Source organism: Dermacentor albipictus, unplaced genomic scaffold, assembly GCF_038994185.2.
Source record: "Dermacentor albipictus isolate Rhodes 1998 colony unplaced genomic scaffold, USDA_Dalb.pri_finalv2 scaffold_15, whole genome shotgun sequence".
NCBI classification, from domain to species: domain Eukaryota; kingdom Metazoa; phylum Arthropoda; class Arachnida; order Ixodida; family Ixodidae; genus Dermacentor; species Dermacentor albipictus.
This window is the reverse complement of record NW_027225569.1, coordinates 11,846,308-11,868,277: the sequence shown is the minus strand read 5'-3', so window position 1 is coordinate 11,868,277 and position 21,970 is coordinate 11,846,308. Positions and strand designations below refer to the sequence as shown.

Here is a 21,970-nt window from a genome sequence, read left to right as displayed (position 1 = left end):
CTCTGCCCCTTCAAACAAGAAAAATATCCAGGAGTGAAGTTTCCGCCTTGTTTGCTCGGCTGAGCTTGCCCTAGCGCTATCGAGTTATCATGTGGCGCGTGTACCGCCCCGGCCGACTACTTCCCCGTCATTCCTGAAATCAAAGGCAAAAATAAAGGGTGGGGAGAACCTGTCCCTGCAAAAATGCATACCAGGTTTAAAGCCAATTAAAAATAAATGAAAAGGGGTTTTGAATTAATACCCAAAGCGCATGTTTTTGTGGAGAAAAGCCAATTGGAAAAATAAAATTGTGGGCTAACGGTAACGCGTTTGGTGTCCTGAGGTGTCTCAGCGAGGGCAGAAGCCCCCGCGCCGGGCATTTAATGATCGTGAATAATGAGGCTGAGACGAGGTGGCATGGGCATGCCATAAATGAAGGAAATGTAAAAGAAAGAAAAAGAAAATAGAGTGAACAGGTGAAAGTGACGACTGTCTCTGTACAAGGGTTCGTCGAGGCCGGTCGATCATCTCCGGCCGTGGTCGGGTAACCAGCGCGCCCCTGAGAGGGCGCGCAACACGCGGCGACTCTGCACAGGCGATGCCGAGTGCCAGGAACACCCCCGGCGTCAGTCTCTCGCGTCCGTGCGGCGGTACACCGCAGCCAGAGGTGGAGCCAGTCCGTCGGTCGATGAGGGCCGCGGCAGACATCGGGGGTGTTTCCCGGCGTCACTCCCAACTCGAGGTGGTGACTCCAGCCGCCAGGTACGTCCCCACGCAGACCGGGGCCATTTGGACGACGCCTTCGCCACCCGGACCCGACGAATCGGGTCCGCCGCGCGGCAGAGGCGCCACAGATCCCAGGGGACGCATCCTGGGGCCGCACTCGTAAGAATCCTGGCGTCGGGCGTCAGGGACGCCCCCGGCTTCGAAGGTCACGGGACAGGAGCAGCCATGGCGCACCTACTAGCCTCGGCCCGTCCGGCCGCGTCACGTCTCACATCGGGGGCGCCTCCCGGCGCGAACAGTATAGAAAAAGGAAAGATAAAAGGACAGGAAGGGAAGGGGACAGGTGCCTGGAAAGAGGGGCCTGGTCTCCGAGCGACGAGAACAGCGACAGGACCAGACGCCGCCGGACACGCCGTCGAGGCGCCCAAGAGGGCGCGCGTCTCCCGGCGGCGCGGCGCCTCCGATGCCGAGTGCCAGGAACACCCCCGGCGTCGTGGTCCGTCGTCGGAGCGTCGGGATGCCGCACCTATAAGTATAGCCGTGCCGGTGGTCGGCGGGGCCGCCGCGAACTTCGGGGGCGTTGCCCGGCGGCACACACGACTCGGGGTGGTCGCCCCAGCATCCAGGCACGTCCCCTCGTCGTCCGAGCTCGCAGGAAGAGGTGGCGGGCGTCAGGGACGCCCCCGGCTTCGGTGCACACGGTCGCACTACGGCCAGCAGCACACCCAGCAGCTGCGACACGTCGAGGGCGCGGCAGTCCTCGGGGGCGCCTCCCGGCGCGAGCAGTTAAAAAGTGAAGGAGCTTCGCGCGCACGCAGGGACGTCATCGCGCGCGCGCACCGACGTCCACCCCACCGTCAACCGCGGCCGCGACATGACCCTCCTAAACCCGTCCGGGTCGAGTTCCGCCACGTACGACCGCGCGCCCGCCCTTTCCCCGAACGTCACGCGGACCTTGCACCTGTCGAGGTCGAGATCTAGACCCTCATTACGCTCGTTCAGCGTGCGCAGGAAATCATCCGGGCCGATGTCGGGGTCGACACCTGTGAACTTGACGCAGGGGTTGCGAGGCGGCGCGACGCGCATGAGGATAGACGCGCGCGTGGCTGGGTCGGCGGCTATAGCCTGTTCGAGGTTGGCTAATGACTGATCGTTATCCGTAAACACGAGCGCTCGTGCAAGTGTCTGGCTGGCCGGCGGAATCGGGCTGCTGCTTTTTGCTCCAAAACCAAGGTATTTTGCATTCGGCACATCTAAATTTTAGCAGGGGTTGTTTTTAAAGGTATAGGGACTCCATTCGTTGCGAAAACCGGGCGGGGAAGGGTTTTATTTTTGAATTTGGAGTGATTCCTTGCTCGGCCGGCCATCGGGCACAAGATGGCCAAGGCTCATACCCCTTGAGCCTGAGCCTGGCCATGTCTACTGCCGCCCGAGACCATAAGGTCTCGCCGTCCCCGCCCGCAACGGCCAGCGTGGGTGCGTCGCCGAAATCGGTTTTTTCCGATGCCGGCGACGACATCCTCGCGGCCATCGCGTTCCAGGAGGAGCCCACGGACCGGACCGCGCCGCCTGCGGCGGGTGACGAAGAAGACCGTCTGTCCTCGGTGTCCCAAACGACCGCGGTGGCGTCTCCCGCGCTCGAAGGGTGACCGCGGCGAGCGGGGGAAGGCTCGCCTTCAGGAGATCGAGGAAGAGATCACGACCTACTTAGGGAACGCCGCAAACAAGGTACCCGTCACGGCGCGCGCCTTCATCGCGGGCCGGCTGTACGAGATCGTCCGAATGTACTCGGACCTGCGGTCGGACGTCTCGGCGGAAGGCGCGGCCGTCGCCCTGCGCGGCGAATTAGTCGAGGCGCGCCGGGAGGTGGCGGCGCTGCAGCGGCGGGTCATCGTCGCCGAGGGCCGCCTCGACGGCACCATCGTAATGGCGCCCGGTCCGCGTGGTGCGGGACGCCATCTCGGCGCGTCCGCGGCGGCTGCCGGCTCGGGCCCTGGTGTTCCGGCCGCGGCGGCGGGCGCCGTCAGCTATGCCGCGGCGCTGAGGGCGTCGCCCGCGGCGGGGGCGAGCGGCGTCGGACCGGCCCGGCTGAAGTGGCGGCCGCGGTCGGAAACGCCCGCCCCGCTCACCGAAGGCAGCACGCCCGTCGCATGACGTCCGGTCGCGTGTTTCTATTTAGGCCCAAGCCCAGCGCTCGACCGCTGCGCCACTACGCGGTGCTCGCACGAACCACCGTTTTAGGTACTTTTTCACCAAAGCGGCGCGGCACGCGCCCTAGATCTCACTAGGTACGTCCCTAGGCACTAGGGAGATGCGGTACGCCTGGGGCGCACACGCCCAGCACTCTGCGGCCTTCGGCGACGCCCCGCCGTTCTACGCGTTTGGGTCTTCGGCAAGAACTCCGTTGTTTTTGTGCGCATACACTGCGGGTCTACGCAGAGTGTAGAGGTAAGCATTTCCTTGTTTTTGTTTCTGAACTTGGTGTGATACTTTGGCATCGCTGTGTGGCGGCTGCGTCTTGGCTGTTGTGTGGGCTGGGAGAAGGCAAACGTTATATACTGAACGCTATACTGGTGCAGTAACCCGCGTTTCTCACCGGAGATTAAGCGTACGCTTCCGTCTTTTGATGCTGGTGTCTCAGCTTCACTGAAGAAGTCGCAAATACACTGTGAAAATTGTGGCATTTGAAACAGATCAGCCCACGAAACATGCTTTTTAATTGCTAACGCGCTTCTGACTGGTGTTGTAAGTCGCGAGCCACGTTTTTCGTCGCGAAATATGTGTCCAGCCGCCAAGTTCTGCAACACCAAGTCAGAACTTAGCCGTTTTTGTAACCCACGTTGCGTGGTATACGCACCGCGTTCAACGAATTTCAATTTTTATCATAATGTGGTCTTAGTTTTATACCCTTCCTGTTTCATGTAGAAACGTTTTCTACGCTAGATTTCCCTATTTCACTCATGTGATTAATGGCTCTATTACTTTTTTTGTGATCATTTTGTACCATGCTGTGCCAAAATTGATGATTTACTTGGCTTCTATTTTCCTGTTTGAAGTACTACATTCAACCACTGTGGTCACGGTTTGGGTCTTTTGAAAAAATTACAAGCGATTTAGTTGAAGTATGGGTTTACTCTCTTCAACTGCTAAAAAATACAATGTGTAAACATATTTTTATTTACCTTGAATTTAACTCTTTCATATAATTAATACCTGGTTGACTCTAGGTGCAGTTTTTGACGCCTTAGAGATTCTCAAGCACTGATCTATCACTTTTGCTTGACTTAATAATTGCTTTAGTGTCCCTTTAACAAGTCCTGTAACTGAAATAACTCGCCTTTTGCATGTGTCTCATCCCGTGTGCTGCAGGGCACTGCCCTCAGCCTTGTTCTTCAACTCCTTAATAATGAATTGCCACATCACATTGCTATCAAAATATGTCCTAACATAGTTGGCTGCATGCCGTACCTTGAGGCTCCATTGGTCAGATTACTTTTAACATTGAGTTCACATACTCTCCATGTATCTGACACTGGGCAAATGAGCTCTAGCTTCTGTTGTACTGTCGCATGATGATGCACTAGTGAAGTCGGATTGTGCACGTGTCTTGAGTACTCCCGTTCTTTCAAGGAAAGTGGGTTCGTCATATCATCTTATGTGCAAGTTTGAAGTTGATTGTGTTTGTTCTGCAGTTTACCCCATTGCTGCCATTACTTATGAAAGTGTGATGATATTGAGATAAATAACGACAGCTGACGCCTGTGGGATTTCATATTATGATTACAGAATACATTTTCTGTCATCACTGCTAATGAATTATTCTTGGCTTTCCTGTTGGGCACAAGCTTGCCAAAATAAAGCTTTATTTTCATTTGTTGCTTTCTTTTTCTGCCATCTGGAGCGCTCCAGCCAGTGCGTGACAGTACCTTAAAAAATTCCTTGCTACAAGGCATGCCTGAATATGTTGGTCTCCTGCACGCTATTGACTTGTCTTGGTGTAAACAAATCAAAGTTCGAAAAATAGATAACTTGCATATGTCCTGCACTTATTTCATGTAGCTATCAAAAAACTAACTTGCTGGCCTCGCGCCCACTTGTCTAATCTGTGAGTGCCTGTAAGCTGTAAACATTAATGCAATCATATTAGCTGGACTGCATGTACACAGAACTAAGACGTGCACATATGCCGATACTCACTTCCTTACAAATCTAAATAAAGAAAACTAACCCCACCTTAGATTTAGGTAAGACTATCCTACTGAATGTCTTACCTAAATGGTAATATTACTCCAGTTTAGCTCCATACTTACAGTTTGCAGAAGGAACAATTGCCAGATCTAAGAACATTAATATTCTCACCTTTTAGCCATGTGTATTCATTGTCACCTTTTATTTTATGTTTTCAAGTAAGTATATTAACAATAAAAGTAGTGAGGATCATAAGCGCAGGCACTGTAACTTCAGCCAAGCGCATCAGTAACTCTAGATGAATCCACACTGACATGGAAAAAAATGCTCAGATTCGTGTTTTAGAAAGGGCAACAGATCTTTGAGATAGTGATTGGTAAGTTTGGCAAAAATAGAAGTTTGATGGATGGCCGCTTAGTTGGCTTACATATTTCATGTGAAATGTTTTGAGTATAATTCATGGTATGTTTACTAAGAGGTGGTTCATGATCATTAGTCTCATTTGCTTGTTCAAGCTGGAATGTGATGTCCATTGTCAGTACTCAGTTATAAGAACTTCACTAAATGATTAGAGCAAATGTTGCGTGTCAATATCGAAGGACGCAGATTGTTGTGAAAGAGAAACAAGAAAGAATAGTAGGCTGCCAATGAAAACAATTTAATCTTTAAACGTGTCAACAGCAGTTGCAAAACAACTTGGCACATTTGCGCGGCAAAAACGTAACAGACAGTACAACAAACAACAAAAGGTGAAAAGTGAAGTCACAGAGGAGAGGTGGCAAAGAAAATAAAGAGCTGTACAATGCCAAAAGGATATGGTACAGAACGAAGATAGCATTTTGTTCAGCTCATCTTACGTCTCTTCCATGGTTACCTTTTTCATGCAGTGCACCGTCTACCTCTATTATGCATTTCTGTGGCATCAAGGCATGTCTTGATGTTGCATCATGGCGTGTATTGGTGCTGGTCGCATATCTAATAAACACAGGACTAACGCTACAAAAAAAATTAAAATGGCGTGCTTCATGATGAAATCATGGTTTTGGCATTTAAAACCCAGAATTAAATATTAAAAAAATTCACACTCTATTCACACTAGGTTGAGAACGACACAAACAGAGCTAGAAATGTTCCTGTGACCAAAGTAACAAAATTTATGAAGAGCGCCAGTGTAACACTGCCAGTCACAATTTACTGAGGTGTGAGCAACCGAGGGCCACCATGTGGCATCAATGTTTGAAGCACAACTTATGAGCAAGGCTGGCAACTTGCAAGCTGAACGGATGCTATTCATACAATGCTTTGGGCTGTACCTTACTGCTACCAATCAAGAAGCCCTGCCTGATAAACAAAAGCTAGCCCTACAGCTCACTATAACCACAGCACTGGTGGTTTTTACACACAAAATGAAGGAGTGGAGGACAGCTGAAGTGCAAGCAGGATCGCCAATGCAGAGCACGAGACAGTGCTCGACCTGAACCAGTGCTCATCGCTACGGACCTTTCTGCATTCATGGCCCATGTTCAGTAAACATCTTTTTACTTGCAAACCTAGATATTGTAAGCACTATTAACATACTTCGTCGTTTTAATTTGTACATAGCCATCATCATCTCCCCTGTTCTACTTCTTCACGCATGAGCTGGGGCATTTCCTTTTTGGAATAAAAAGCGCTTGACAGCTTGGTTAGTCTCAGTCTTACAATATTAGTGCTAGATTTCAATACAAATAGCAATATCATCCTTGAAAAGTCGCTTGAAGCAATGGCACTATGAAGGCAACAGAACTAGAGGTGGACTCTTGGTAATGTGCGGATGCTGCATGAAGTATTTAAACCACCTCAAGAAGGGACAGACAATTCATATAGGGTTCAGGAGCAGCTGGCTATGCAATTTCATAAAAATAACAAACTGCAAAAGGAAAGGGGCACGTTAGCATTAGTAACCACTGCAATCAGACTTTGTGACCTACAATTACTGCTTAAAAATCATCCTAGTGCAGGCCGAAAATGGGCATTTTCGATGACAGATGATGTGTGTTCAACGTATTCACTGTCCTTAAGCATGCTGAGACATATTTAGTGGGTCCACTGTGAGGTCTCCATAAAGTTTGAGTTCTTAATGGCATTTGGCCCCAGGTACATCATCCCGCACACTTTGGCTGAGCACATGTCCACGTTTTGTTTTCCTTTTTCCAGCTGTTCTTGGTCGGCCGGCAGGAATGCGTCCCGAACCTCTCGGTAGGCCAGGTCGGCGCCTTGCCAAGCTTGTTGGTTGTACCTTCATTTTTTTACCATGCCTGAAAGCCCTTCCCATGGCCTTTTGCCTCAACATGTATGCAAACACAGCGCTGCTGGTGTTCAACTTTAACAGGTCTTCTGTTATGGACTTGATAACAGCAGCATACTGAGGAATGCATTCACCAAGTCCATGGGCGCGCTGGTATGCTTCATTGAATGCAGCACACTCTTTTTTGTGGTCCTGCAAAAAGTCACGTAAATGAACATGTTTAAACCTTGAAAGTCCTTTAAGCCAACAAATGTTTTTTGCTTTGAAGTGATGTTTGCTAAAGCCAACGCACTTACATATGTGTTAAAAGAAAAAGCCAAAGAAGAGAACAGGGACGCAGACGGATGAAGCCATCAAAAATACTCCTTTGATAAGTTGTTCAAGTCATGTTCTAGTTTGTGGACATCTTAACAGAGTACATTTTCTAGAAATCTACAAGCTATAGATAGAGATTGTATATTAGCCATTAAAAAAAAGGCTATATTAAGCACCCAAAAAATGCACCTAAAGGTGTATTTTAGGTGCTGTAGAGGCCATAATATGCACAAGCTGTTTGCACACAGTAATTTTTTTTTGCATGTGCGAATAGTAGATTTTGGGCTAGCAAATATTGATTTTGGATGAACATTTTCTCAATCGAATATTGAATAGCTGTTGTGTAGAGAATTCACTGCAAACTTGAATGAATGAATGAGTGAACTTTTTTTAATTTATCAGGGTGAAACAGGGGCTTATGGAATGTAACTACTGAATATTGTACTAATTGTTCTGTGGAAGAATGAGATCAAACTTTGGTACTGTAGGACTTGTTAAATAAATGTCAAAAACTATAAAGAGGTTAATTGATAGTAAAGCATGGTGCAACTGCCTTTGTGAATGCCGTAAGTTAATGAGAAGAAACAAAAGTAAAACAGTGCACGCATTAACAATTAGACTACAGCTATGACAAGAAGTGTAAAGGGGATGGTGCCATAACGGTGCTTTCACCTTAATTAGACATCTCAATTACACTTAATAGACATCTTGGTGCTCATACTGACACTGTAGCGAGCGCGTGCATACACGTAAGCGAATGCTTACGTGTATGCATGGTATATATGCTTCACTGCATGACACACTAGTATTGCGACGAAGCGGAATCAAAAAGACCGATTATTACTATTACACTTTGAAAAACTATTTTTGTTGTGAATATAGAATTGCACAATATTCAAAACTACTAGTAAAGTTATGTCTCATATCTACCTTAAAGTACAAAAGCCTTCACCTAGGGGAGGAACAGTATTGTGCAACCCTTCATAGTCTATACACTTGGTTGGATTTGTGACAGGCTACCACATGGACTAATAGAATGTTGCAGCAAACCTGTCATTTCATACAGTTCCTGATGCAATGAGCAGGTAATGGAGATATAAGGGCTACACTTCTTACAATGCATCAAGTGCCACTTGCTTGCACAGAAATTGAGATGCTAAAATTCCAATTGGCATCTATAGGCATGTAGATTAGAAAATTGATAACTCACAGGCACCATCAAATTTGTGCTAAATTTCTTCATAACCCATAAATTCTAATCTTCTGCCTTTGATTTGAAGAAATGGAGATATAATTCAGTGTCTGCTCCTGAATGACAGCTTAGTGATATTCTTCAAAAGTTGTAGGTATTTTACTGCATGCCAAAATTATGGTAACGTTTTTTGTTAAGAAAGAAAGCCACATGAGCTTATCACTGTTCCCCCTCCTAATCATTTAAAGTGAATGCCTTCCTTTGGACGCGTTACCCATTATTGATGTTTGGGCACCAACTGGTAATGGAAGCCGAGTGGCACTGGCTAGGTTAAGTAAGCTAAAAGGTGGAAGAGTTGTATGTAGCCCTAATTGGATATCTTAAAAAGTTATTCACATTTCAAGATATACTTAGCACACTATAAGAGCTGTATAATGCTAGACCTAAGCATTTAGGCAGAAGCTTTTTGGTGGCAATGAAGTTTGAAAAGGAGGTAAGGGTCATGCATTGGTTGACAAAAGGAACAACTGTAGTGTATAGGAAAAAAAATTTACTCTTCCCACTGCTGTAGAAAGCAGAGAGAACAGCTAGTGAAATCAAAGTACCTAACTTTCAAATCAATACTAAGAAGAATTAGTGGATATAGGCAAGTCGTGTAATGCATAGTACTATAAATGCTGGTGTAATTGTGTGATGGACGCATCTTTTCTATGTTGATAGTGTTGAATCAAACCTGTTCAGAATTGAGCTCGTCACATTTTATAAAGGAAAATGCTATCAAAACCTCGTACCAGATGTATTTGGCCCAAGTCAGCCATCTCTCCTTGCACCTCTGGCGCTGTGGAGATTGTCTGCGTCTCCTGCCCTACGTCTTTGTGCGAAGTCGATGGTCCTGCTTCGCACACAGATGAGGGTGCCAAGGTGAGGGCATGTGCAGTCAAAGGCATGAAAAAGCCTGCTGCTGGACAACGCTTTCCGAGGGCAAGCTGGCCAAGCTCTGTGCGGTCTCCAACTGTCAGCTCCGGGCTGTTCGGGAAAGCACCACCAAAGGCTTGTTGCACAGCAGCCTGGTGCTTACAGAAAGCACCCTGGTTCCCTGCCCTGCAGCTGCATAGCCCAATATCCGCCCATACCTCATATGTCCCAGTTCCAGAAGAATTCGGAACATGGTAGCAATTTTGTTCTACTTTTAGAATTGATTTTGGGGGGGATTCCGGCATTTCTTGCAGAAGGTGCTCATAGCCAATTCGGTGGGTAGGTTCCCGATTGTGTGCGTGGCGCAGCAGCCATGTTTCGAAATATTTCTCCCAATTACTAATCACAAATTCAATTTAAGCTACTGCATTGTAGGCTTTTGTTCTGTTTAGGATGATGTCCTTTAGAATACGGACAGAAGCCTCCGAATAGTTGTGTTTTGGCCTCTTGTTAGCACACCAGTACGATACAAGAGCACCCACTCACATTGGCGCAAAAGAAACGTGTTCACTCTCTGAACATAGGGCATATGAGGCAAGGACTGAAGCTCTGCAATGGCTGTCTCCAGTTTGTGCTCCTCCTTTGCATAGAGAATCTGAAACACCAGTTCAAGCATGCATTTTTTTATTAGCATTTTGTTTTCAGCATATCTCGTTATCTGCTATTTCCATTTCTCTGTTAAAGCAGAGTTTTGCAGCCATTGAAAAGTATAACTTTTCCAGAAAAGATTTCCACATGGAAAGTGTACAGTATCATGATATATTCCTTTTTTTTTCATTTCATTGCACGTGTCAGTGATAGCAGTAACTTTGCTTTCCCTATGACTTCTCTTCAGCTACATATTTTTTTTTACTTTACAATAACTTGTATGCTGTGTTCCTTTTCTTCTGTTACTGTTAAAAAAGATTGCCAAATTTCATGCTAATTCGACACTACATGCACAGGCCTTTGGGAAAAGGCAGTAAAAGGTGCTGTGTTTTATTGGTTATAACTTATCAAAAAATATATTTAAATGGTGATAATGTCACTTGAAAAATAAATTATTACAAGATAGTGGAAATTCAATATCCAATTCTTAGTGTAGGTTCTGTGCCTATCAGCATGGGTCATGTGGGCTCACTGCTTAGTCCCTCCGAGCGTGCTCTTTTTTTGCCTTTTAATGGGAATCACATTTCTAATAAATAGTAGTTTTTCTAGTGATGTGTGTTTGTGAGTGCATGTGTATGACATTCTTTTCTGTACTATGCGTTCTGGTTCATGCTAGCCAAAGAAAAGTCATGGCCAAAATTTCCTGGTTGCTCTTATTAATCTCAATTGAAAGCTGTTCAGTTGAAAGAGCTTAGACATAGCACTGCATGTGCGGAAGCATGAAAATAATTTTTGCAACTTTTCTGCTCTAATTATGAATAAATTACTTGGTGTGGAGAGACAGGATTGCTGCATTGTTTTGGTATTTAATTTGTATAAAGTATGCAGCAAACAAGAAAAAATTAAAATATATAAAAGGGTATGAACACACTAATAAGGCTGTTGAGTTTAGAGTGACACAAGAGGCCTTCGCTGGAATTGGGATATTTGTTTTTGAAATAATTTACATTCTTACCTCAGACAGAGCTCCCATGAATGAGGAAATTATGTGAATGTGAGAGACGTGACAGAGCAGTACAAGTATGACAAATTTGGATTAGCATGCTGGGTGGCATGAGGGTCCTCCCGTAGTCTGTTTTTGGTTGACTGTACATTATGGTGAAACAATGCCAACAGGACATGTCTTGTCCTGTCCCGTTTTCACATGTCCCGTCATCTGCACAGCTTCGCCATAATGCTGTGCTGATTCTGTTTTGATATTATGCTATGCCTCTACATTGTAATTGGAGTGAGAGAGTGAACAAGGTAGTGCACATTGCCTCTGAGATGATGCACGCAATTAAGTCAGCTCACTTATTCCTGCAGTAAGAAAGGGATGTAACCTATTCTTCCTTTTTTCTTTCACAGGCAAGTTGGATTGTGAGGTACATGAACGGCGTGTTACTTTTGACAAGTTTAGTTGCAAACAACTGCAATAAAGAAGCGCTAATAGATTGACCCCCAGCCACAAAATACTGCATGGCATGAAACCACATGGCAAAATAGGCTTCTGCACCTTATAGCGGTGCACACTTGTTATCGACACTAATATTTCTGCATGTGCATCCTTCCACAACTGCAAACGTGAATATTTGGTGCTTTTGCTATGTGTGCTCGCAGTATGTCAGTTTGAGTGGGAGATGTCACTTATCTGTTTGTATTCTTGCAAGTTGGGTGGCTTAAGGAGTAAAACGAAGTTTGCGCTGTTCACGGGGTTTACACTCCATCACTAATGTGACAGTGCATATAATGTGTCTTCGGTAATGAGTGCGCAGCGGTTCTTCTTTCTTAATTTCACTTTTGTTGCCAAGCTCCATTTGTTCTTATTTTTGTCTGTGTATGTGTGTTTTCACATCTTTGAACATGCTAGAGGATTCGCAGTGGAAAAGAAAGACTTACCAAATCTTGTTGCAGTTTGCAAACACACTGTGCATACACATTGTTTAATACTACTGCCTAGTCGCGTGACCCTAATAAGACTTGGTGTTCCATTGGCCCATGGTGCATTTCTGTGCATCATTCCTTTGTCTAATGCTACACGGCATTAACGATGTTAACCTGTGACCTGGAAGTTATCGGTCAAATCGCGAACGCTGAAGAGGCATATACAAAGTTCATAGATATAATTTCTGGTATATACAAGTACCACTTTCCTGAAAAAAGAATTACCTTAGGCAAAAAAATTCGTAAACCGTGGATAACGCCTGAACTGCTTGCAAAAATACATCGCGAAAACGAATTGTATCATAAATTTATTCAAAATAAGGATCCAGATACACTGAAACATTGAATTGTTTCAGTGTATCTGGGTCCTTATTGAAATAAACTGAATAAAGAAATAAAACTAAGTAGAGTGCGACACATTCAGTCTGAATTTGAGTGCTCTGCACCAAAACCTGACTTCTTATGAAAAAGGTTAAATACTGTCCTTAATCGTAATAAATCGCATTCTCGTATAGAAAAACTGAACATAAATGGCAATGAGATATCTGGCATCCCTCTCGCCACTATGTTTAATGATCACTTTGTTAGCAACAATCAAAACAGTTCATCTAGGACATTGCTTAAGTTGAAGCCTGTTGCTAGCTCCTTCTCATTATTTCTTGAGCCTGTCTCTGAACATGAAGTTTTCTCTGCTTTCACGTCACTGCGAAATAGTTCCTCGTGTGATTTTGAAGGCATGCAAATTAGACCGATAAAGTAAGTGTTAGATATTGTCACACCGTACCTTACATATATTATTAATTTATGTTTGTCCAGTGCAACTTTTCCGAAAAGAATGCAAATCGCTAAAGTGAGTGTTTTATTTAAAAAGGGAGATAGAAATGATATCCAAAATTATAGGCCTATATCCATATTGCCCATCTTTTCTAAGGGCCTGGAAAAAATCTTACATCGCCAATTTAATAATTTTTTCGAGAACAATATAATATCACCTGCCCAATTCGGCTTCAGAAAGCTTAAGTCCACCGAATATGCACTGTTGGAACAAAAGGAATTCATCTTATCCCAGTTCGAAGAAAGAAGACTTGTGCTTGGCGTCTATGTGGATTTTAGCAAAGCATTTGATAATATTCACCATTTAACATTGATTGAAAAACTTTATAGCTATGGCATTCGAGGTCACTCTTTAGCACTAATTAAATCTTACCTAGCAAGCAGACAGCAATTTGTTCAGATAGATATGCATTGTTCAAGTATGAAGCCTATTTCAAAAGGAGTTCCGCAGGGAAGTGTCTTGGGGCCCCTTCTTTTTAACGCCTATATCAATGATGTAACTAATATTTACCTAAACGCGAAATATGTCCTGTATGCTGATGACGCCAGTATATTTGTTTCAGGAACAAACTGTACAGATATAGAGTATGAAACGAACCTCATGCTCTCTAAGCTGAGGGACTGGTCAATAATGAACCAATTAGAAATAAATACAAACAAAACCAAAGCTGTGCTCTTTAGGCCCAAAAATAAGCCAGTGAATTCAAATATTAACATTATGTACGGGGAAAAAACGATAGAAATAGTTACTAGTATGAGAACTCTCGGCGTAACGTTTTCGAGTAATATGCTCTGGGACGAACACATTGACGCAGTCACAATCCAGTTATCTACGGTCATCGGCGTGACGTGGAATGTAAATCACTATTGCCGTTTAAAGTTAAACTTCTCATTTATAACTCGCTTTTTTATTCGTACCTCTATTATTGCTTATTGGTATGGGGTACAACTACCTTTGTTAATTTGCATAAACTACTTGTCTTGCAAAAGAAGTTTGTTCGGCTGCTCTTTAATGTCCCCTACAACTCCCATACTATAAACTTATTTCAGGAAGCCAACATAACTTCTGTGTTAAAGTTATACCAGTACAAGTTAACAACTGCATTTAGGCGGGAAGTAAAACTGAACTGCTCCTTTCTACGAGAACTTTCTAACCTTGAACTTAATGACAAATTTTATGTTACCCGTCATAAAGAGATATGGTGGGTGGTCACACCCAGAACAAATTATCTAAGGGAGAAGCTGTCACACACAATGCCAATGCTTCTAAATAAATATAATAATCTAGGCGTTGATATCACCCAAATAACGGCCCAACAACTGAGAGACTTGTATATGCATGATTTTTAAATTACTGGTTGAGTGTACATCCTCTCGGCTAGCATGTATATAAAGTGTGTATATATGCTTCTGTATATGTGTGTGTGTGTAGGTATGCATACGAGTGTGTATGCATATACGGGTATATGAATGCATGTGTATGTATATATATGTGTGTATATAATGTTCAGCGGCGTATTCTTGCCTCATTTGTATCACCACGAGAACCACACAAGCTATCCTAAGTATTGTTGGTTTAGTCACCAGTGGCTCTGTATAGATATGGGTGTGCATGTGTAAATGCGAGTATGTGGGTTCATGAGAGTACTTACGAGTATGTGTATATATATGTATGTATACAATGTATGTGTATATATGTATGTATGATGCATATGTGCTTGCATGTATGCTGTTGCCGAATATTCTGTAGAGGGGGCTGCGGGCCTCGTCAAGCTGCCTACTGGAGCAGCTTTTACTTGCAGCCTCCTCCATCAAGTAGATGGAAATAAAGCTATTCTATCTGTTCTATCTATCTATAGCACTTCACAATGTGCAACGTACTACACACATTTCAAGGTGCATATCACTTGAAGCAGGAATCCATGTTACATAGGCATCGTAGGGCAGCTGTTGGATAAAAGTTCTGTCCCCAAAATTTTGGTAATGTGAACAGTTCTCAGAAGTTCCGATAATTGTCTCATTGTTTGCTGTAGCTGCATAATGTTCAGTGTGCCATATTTAATAAACCATGTTCAATGAGCAAACTAAGGCCTCCTGACATCCAAGCATTCCGAGCCAATGTACACCTACCAGTCTAAGATAAAATTAGAGCACAAAAAATATTTAAGCTGACCAAAACACTTTGACTTCATAGATACATAACTTCAGTAGTTCATAGTTTCATGCCAGAGGTTTTGATGACACTGCATCAAGTCTTCTTAAATATCTTAAATTTCTTGCTACTGAAAGGGCCCCTGAAACAGTTTGGAGAAATATTGTAGACGCATAGGGTTCAGCTACAGTAGATTATTCACATCACAATTCGTAGGAAGCGCCGCATGTTAAGATAGCTAGGGACGAGTACAAGTTACCCTCCTCCATAGTGATGCATTTTCTCCTCAACTTGTTCACCGAGTGATCGGGGCTAAGCTCCGCCTTCACTGGCTCTGCGTCATGATGACAGGTCATGTCATCTACTTCCATTTGTCTAGGAGCGAGCGCTCAAAGCCTCTCCAACCTCTCCGCCAGCTGCTTGGCAGTCGATCCCACGGTGTGAGCGAGAGCTATCGAAGCAGCGTGCGCTGCGAGCATTCTGTCGCAGCGCTGAACATGTCTGATATTTCGGTAACCGCAAGCGAGCTGAGCGTTTCAAAGGATGGGTGGAGGCATAAACTCAAGCTAATGAAAAAGCTTTGGCATAGATGTGAGTGGCCTGATTGGTCTGCATGGTCCAGCCACCTGGTGGTACAGAGCTTAACCACCCGAAGAGCTAATATTGCTTTAACCAAGTGTAAAACGTTTTAAAGATTTACAAAAACTATGTGTCCACGATTATGCTTCTGAGAAAAATTTACACCAGCATCAAAGTATAATAGACTTCGCTACAGCTACTGTCCTTGGTTGAGCTTTTGCAACCAGGTGGCTTCACCGTGCAGACTATTCACATTTGCACTTCTGCTCATCCTGTAAAACGGCACAGTCACATGGCCTGGTCTAGTCTGCTTGCGCTTGCATTTACCCAAATAATGGACATGCGAAACACTATTGTGGTAATAATTCTAAGGCGTAAAGTGACGGCCACAAACGCGCAAAATGGCATCGATCAGATAGCAACAGTCTATGCGCTGTAGCCACTCCGCTTGTCTGCTTCCTTGCATAGGGACACAAGGTTGCAGCTTGACATATTGCCAGTTGCTAGGTTTGCGGCCCACAACGTGACAAGGGTGAACCATGGTGCTTGTGAAAGTAAAGATCGAGATCAACACTGACTGTGGGGCTCTTGTTTACATGAAACACGTAACAAAAGCAAACACTTGCTTTGTGCCACAAGTGCTTAAGTGTAGTGAGAAATTGTCCTGGTGCATTCTCGTTGTGTTACTTTCTTTTTATAGAAAAGATTAATAACATTCCAATTATTACGAACATTTGTTCACCATAAAGTTAGAAAAATTATAGATGATGTGCTCAAGGTAGCCTATGGGATAACTCACCATACTGCCATCATTAGGAAAACTTGCGTCAAATAGTTAGGGGTGGCTGAAAATTCAGCCGAGTGACATGGTGCGATTGGTAGCAATGTACGTTTTTAAAACCTTATAATAAATTACAGGCTTTACGCGGAGCACTTAGATATGTCAATTAACGATCAGAAAGATCTACCCTAACAACTCAGTACGTTTGTACAAAATCGTCAAAATCATTTCAGGGTTTTTTACTAATTAGTATCTAAGTATACGCAACAAAAGTATTAATTATCTGAAACATTGCTCTACCTTCTGGAAAGCTGCCATGAGCTGACGTCTTTCTGCTTTCCCTATGCTGTTCTGTGCTGATTTGAGCCAGATTCCGGCTCAGTTTTGCTAAACGGTGGTAAACATTTGTACCACACACCACTGCTACCCGCACGCTGGATGTGATAGCCATTTGCTATCGCCACCGCAGGAAAAAAGCTGGGCGCAACGCGATGAGCAGTTATCGTTTTGGAAAGATTAAGGTAGGCTCCCACCATGTCTGCGCAGAAGCAGTTTAGTCTTTTAAAAAGCGCGGAACGCGAAAAATAAAACAATAAACGGCATTACAGGTAATTGGAGCGCGAGAACTTTACGGTTTCGGTTTCGGCGCAAAAAACGCCAAATGCCACTTGCCCTCTCCACGCACATGTTGCCGTTACGACGTTCGGATGTTTAACATGATGTGGCCGCTACGTTAGTTACGTGAATGCCATAAGCAAGGCTTTTGCAGTAGCTTAGTACAGCACGAACATTTATAGATCTAATCTGAAATTGTTGGTAGAGCACACGGTTTACAAACTTTAATAGGGTTTTCACTTCCCGTTACTTTCGATTCCTGTCACCAGGGGCCTCTCTGTGAAGTGTTTCAAACATGGCGTCCCCCAGTAGCATCAGCACACTGCGCGACTCGCATGACAATTCACCGTGGTTTTTGTTCCAGGAAAGGTAAATGAAGTTTTTTTGCGATGACTGCTTATATTGCAGTATCATTTAGGAGTGCTGTGATGTTTCTGTTGGCGTGCATCACATTTGACTAAGCGTCTCTCGTACGAGCGCCCTTGTTTCAGAGTTGAATCATAGGCTAATGCTAGGAACTTACTTGATCGCTCTCATTTGCTTTTCTTGTTGTCAGTACGTAACATGGTGTTGAGAGCAATGTACGAAGAGGAACACGACGAAAAAGGTTACGTGTTATCCCCGAGCGCAGGGAAGAAAGAGTGTCTTTTCGCCTGCTGCGGCTCTTGACTTTGATGTAAGGCAAAATCGAAAAGACAGGCAAGCTGTAAGCATCAGTTAAAAAAAAAGAAAAAAATGAAGAATTCCACTAGGAAGTGAGAAATAACGGCGTAGGCGTGTTCAGATGAGGACACACTTGGGGGGGGGGTGCCGACTATTCCTTCTCAGCGAAATGTTTTTATATGACGTGGGCATGTGCTCTAGTCCCTCTATAGAAAAGAATCGATCAACCTTTGTGTTAAGAAATTCAGCGCGAATTTGGAGAAAGTCTAATCGTGGAGAAGAGCATTCTTTCGACTTTCAGATTTTGCAAACTTGAAGACCAATCACTTCAAAAATAAAACTTTGTACACTGCCAAACATATTTTTTGTAATAATAAACTATTGGAACTACTGGCCCAAAAAAAACTTAAATTTATGCCACCCACAATCTTTTTTTTTATTTAAGTTGCTGTACTTTTCTTGTTCAGCAAGCGCCTCTCATTGACCCTGAGATCAGCGGCCATGTGGGGCTATTTTAGACAGGGCAGCGAAGCGAAAAATTTCCAGACAAATCTTCGAAGAAGTTTTTTGCAAATTAACGTAAAAAATTTGCAGCTACACTGCGTATTTATTTTGTAAGAAAATGGCGAAGTCACCAAAATTTTACAGTACACCCTCACAGGAGTCATAAATCTAGTGCTGCAAGAACATTCAGCATTATTTTAGGCAGAAAGATTGGTCCTATTTTTTAGAGCCCTATGATGTGTGTAGTTGTAATAATATCAAAGTTACATTTACATTGCATTCCGAACTCGCTGTTTTTCTGTTACTAAAGAATAGTGACCCAGATTCTGCAGTTGCCTCTTCCGACTCACGAAATGACAGACTTGGGTTTTCGGGGCTCTGGTAACCACATTTTACTTACGGTACGTTAAGGTAGCAAGCATGGGAGAGCGGGCACAGCGAGCTGTTTGATACCCCTGTGACATGGGCACCCACAAACTCCTTTTAACATTGCCGTCTTTATCTCGAGGGAGATGCACTTGGTGGCTCACAGTCACCCTTCTGCTAAGGGAACTTAATGGAGCTTTTGGTCAAAGGAGATTGGCGACACCCCTCGACGGCTAAATGGAGCACTCTCGTGCCCATACTGGTTGTTGTAAAATTGAGATTGTTTGCATTAAACTTTATTGTTGTGTGTGTTTAGAATGTTTGTATTGAATTAAATAAAAGCTCAAGCACAGTTCAGCAGCAGTTGTACTTGCTGCTGCACAATACCCTTGACCTAGGCTGCTTGGCACAGTGTTTTTTTCGTCTTTCAGGGTGTTTACATGAACCCGACAGAATCAGGTTGAGCCGGCTTGTCGGGCTGGAATATACCATATTTATTCGAATCTAGGCCGATAGTTTTCAAATAATCATATTCCAAACCTAGGGTCGGCTTAGATTCGAGGATTTTAAAAAAACGTGCCAGTTTTTCATTGAAACTGCTAAATATGGTGCATAGCTAGCACCATCTAGAAAAGTCAGTATCGCAGCCGCTACTAGCCGTGCCAGTAGCCAACCGTACACAAGCGAGGTCGCCATTTTGACCTGTGTCGTGTCGGCCGTGGTGTTATCACGATGGCACCAAGCAGGAGATGCCACTACAGTGCCGCTTTAAAGCGAAAAAGTTGTGATAGCCGCAGAGGCATCGTCGAACCTTAAAGCCGGGCAGCACTTTGGCGTCGACAAGAAAAACGTCTGTCATTGAAAGGGAAAGGGACAACAGCAGCTTTTTGCATGTGCCGCAACAAGGATGGTATTTAGCGGACCAAAGAAAGGCCATCGCCACGAAGTGAAGACAGTTTTGGCTGACTTTGTTCGGACGCAGAGAGCAGCCGCCCTTCCAGTGACAACAGAAGTGCTCCAAGCGAAAGCTAGGGAACTTTCAAGGGAGCGAGGCCTAACGCGAAATGATTTCAAAGCCAGCCGGGGCTGGCTTCAGAAATTCATGAAGTGCTTCGGCTTCAGCCTCCGATGTCGCACTTCAATCACCCAGAAGCTGCCAAGCAATTTCGAAGAAAAGCTGATAGCTTTTCAGCGCTACGTGCTGCGAAAGAGAGAAGCAGCAGGCTATAACCTTGGGCAAATCGACAGCACCGACCAGACGGCTGTGTATTTTGTTATGCCAGTGGCGTACACCGTGAATGAAAAGGGTGCCAAGGAGGTGAAGGTGCACTCTGCAGGCTACGGGAAGCAGCACGCAACTGTGATGCCGTGCTGCAGAGCTGATGGACATAAACTCCCTCCTTATATGATATTTAAAAGGAAGACACTGCCTGCTCGAGAAACTTTCCCAAGAAATGTCATGCTCGCTGTCATACCGGGCGGCATGACGGGCCAGTTGCAGCCACTTGATGTCTGCATCAACAAACCTTTCAAGGATCGTCTGCGGAAATATTACACGGACTGGTTGACTGATGAAGACCACATGCTAACGGCAACGGGCAGCATCAAACGTGCATCACAATCGCAGCTTGCGGGCTGGGTAGCTGCAGCGTGGGACGACATCCCAGGTACTTTGATCGTGTGCTGCATTTTAGAAAGTGCAGCCTATCTAATGTGCTTGACGGTACCGAAGATAGTGCACTGTTTGAAGGTGACAGTGACAAGGAACATAGCGACGAGTCTAGCAGCGATGATGACGTTGAATGAGCTCTGCACGTTCAGATTCAATAAGTGCTGTTTGCATTTTGTGAACGCTGACCTGACTTTTCTTGTTCGGCCTACATTCGAGGTAATATATAGTATTTTTTTTTTGTTGGCTTTGGACTTTAGGGACTGAGCCTAGATTTGAGTAAATACGGTACCTGTCAAGTTCATGTAAACATTAGCTGGTTGGACTGAACAAGTGTTGAGTTGGGCTGCCCAACTTGTTTGCAGCGTGTATGCACACGTAGAAGGGTCGGGCCCGCCAATGCCAAGACTTGTGCAGGAACACTGTGATGTCGCGATTTAGGTGCCAGCAGCGGGAATAGCATCAAGATGAGGCCAAAACAAGCACTGTGCAGCCCAACCTCATCGTAGCAATAAGACCCATGGAATAGAGCTGCTGCAGACAGAAACGAACCAGAAGCTGTTAGGACGCGTTGGTGTCTCAGCTCGACACCATGTGCCATCGTTGTCTGGACTTGTCAGAAGCGAGTTCATGTAAGCGCGGTCACGTGGGGCTCAGTCAGCCCAATTTTTTACTGCCCACTTGCGTTGGGTAAATGTAAGTGCAGCCTTTGTCGTGCTAGTCATGCAGGGGTAGACCAAATAAGAAAGCTCACAAGGTGACCATTGCATGAAATGTTGCGTTTTAGTATAGTTTGCAGCAGTTTAGGTTGCAGAACGCAGCGCCTACTCACTAGACCGCAAAGGAAAATGTCGATAAGCACAGGGTGGCTAGTGTGGCTGTCAGCACTGCTGTTTAGCGAGCGCATTTTGTTTTTTAACGAGGTGTATCTTTCATGCATCAAATATATTGAATATTTTTGTGGAAGGAGTGTTCACTGTAATAGCTACAAGCATAATTAGCAGTAAGTTACATTGTTGTACTGAATGCACCTCTCACGGTTTCTTTTATAGGCCGTACACAATCACTACTTCCTTGAGGTCGAACTCTTTTATCGTAAAGAAGTTTGTGGGTGCCTGTATGACACAAGCATAAGGCTAGTCTGGGTAAAGTACTACTGCCACTGCTCTCTAATTAAGCTTGATATCTGAAATTCATCCCATTTACATGACCAGTGTATATTGACACGTGTACTTGTCTTTATCGGGCGACAAGTTTTGTCGCCTAACAAATGTTATCGTACAGCGCGGGACGCGCCTGCATGTATCCGAAGTTTCTGGAAAGTTATCGATGCTTCTATCCGCTGTCTGTCGTCGCTGAACGTTGTGTTATCTGATTTCATCGCTTGACACGAATGGTGTAGAACATTTTAGAAGGCATGCGGGTCCCAACGTTTAATCTGGAACATTCGATGATTGCTGTATAAAAGCCGACGCGCTTGACCCGCTGATCAGATTTTCGACGATCGCCGACCGTGTTCGCTGCTATCGTTGTGCTACAAGTGTAGCCTGTTTTGTGGGCACAGGTTCGCCCAA

The 21,970-nt window shown here is 44.7% G+C and overlaps 1 long non-coding RNA gene across 1 annotated transcript in view; it reads right to left on the bottom strand.

The window, feature by feature from the left end:
• Positions 1–5,535: 5,535 nt before the first annotated feature.
• The window catches only part of LOC135904284 (uncharacterized), a 29,481-nt gene continuing 13,046 nt past the window's right edge, over positions 5,536–21,970 (bottom strand). The window contains exons 2-3 of the long non-coding RNA XR_011509592.1: positions 9,479–10,257; positions 5,536–7,372 (exon numbers count right to left, since the gene is read on the bottom strand). This is a non-coding gene — a long non-coding RNA (uncharacterized lncRNA). The remainder of the gene's footprint in view (positions 7,373–9,478; positions 10,258–21,970) is intronic.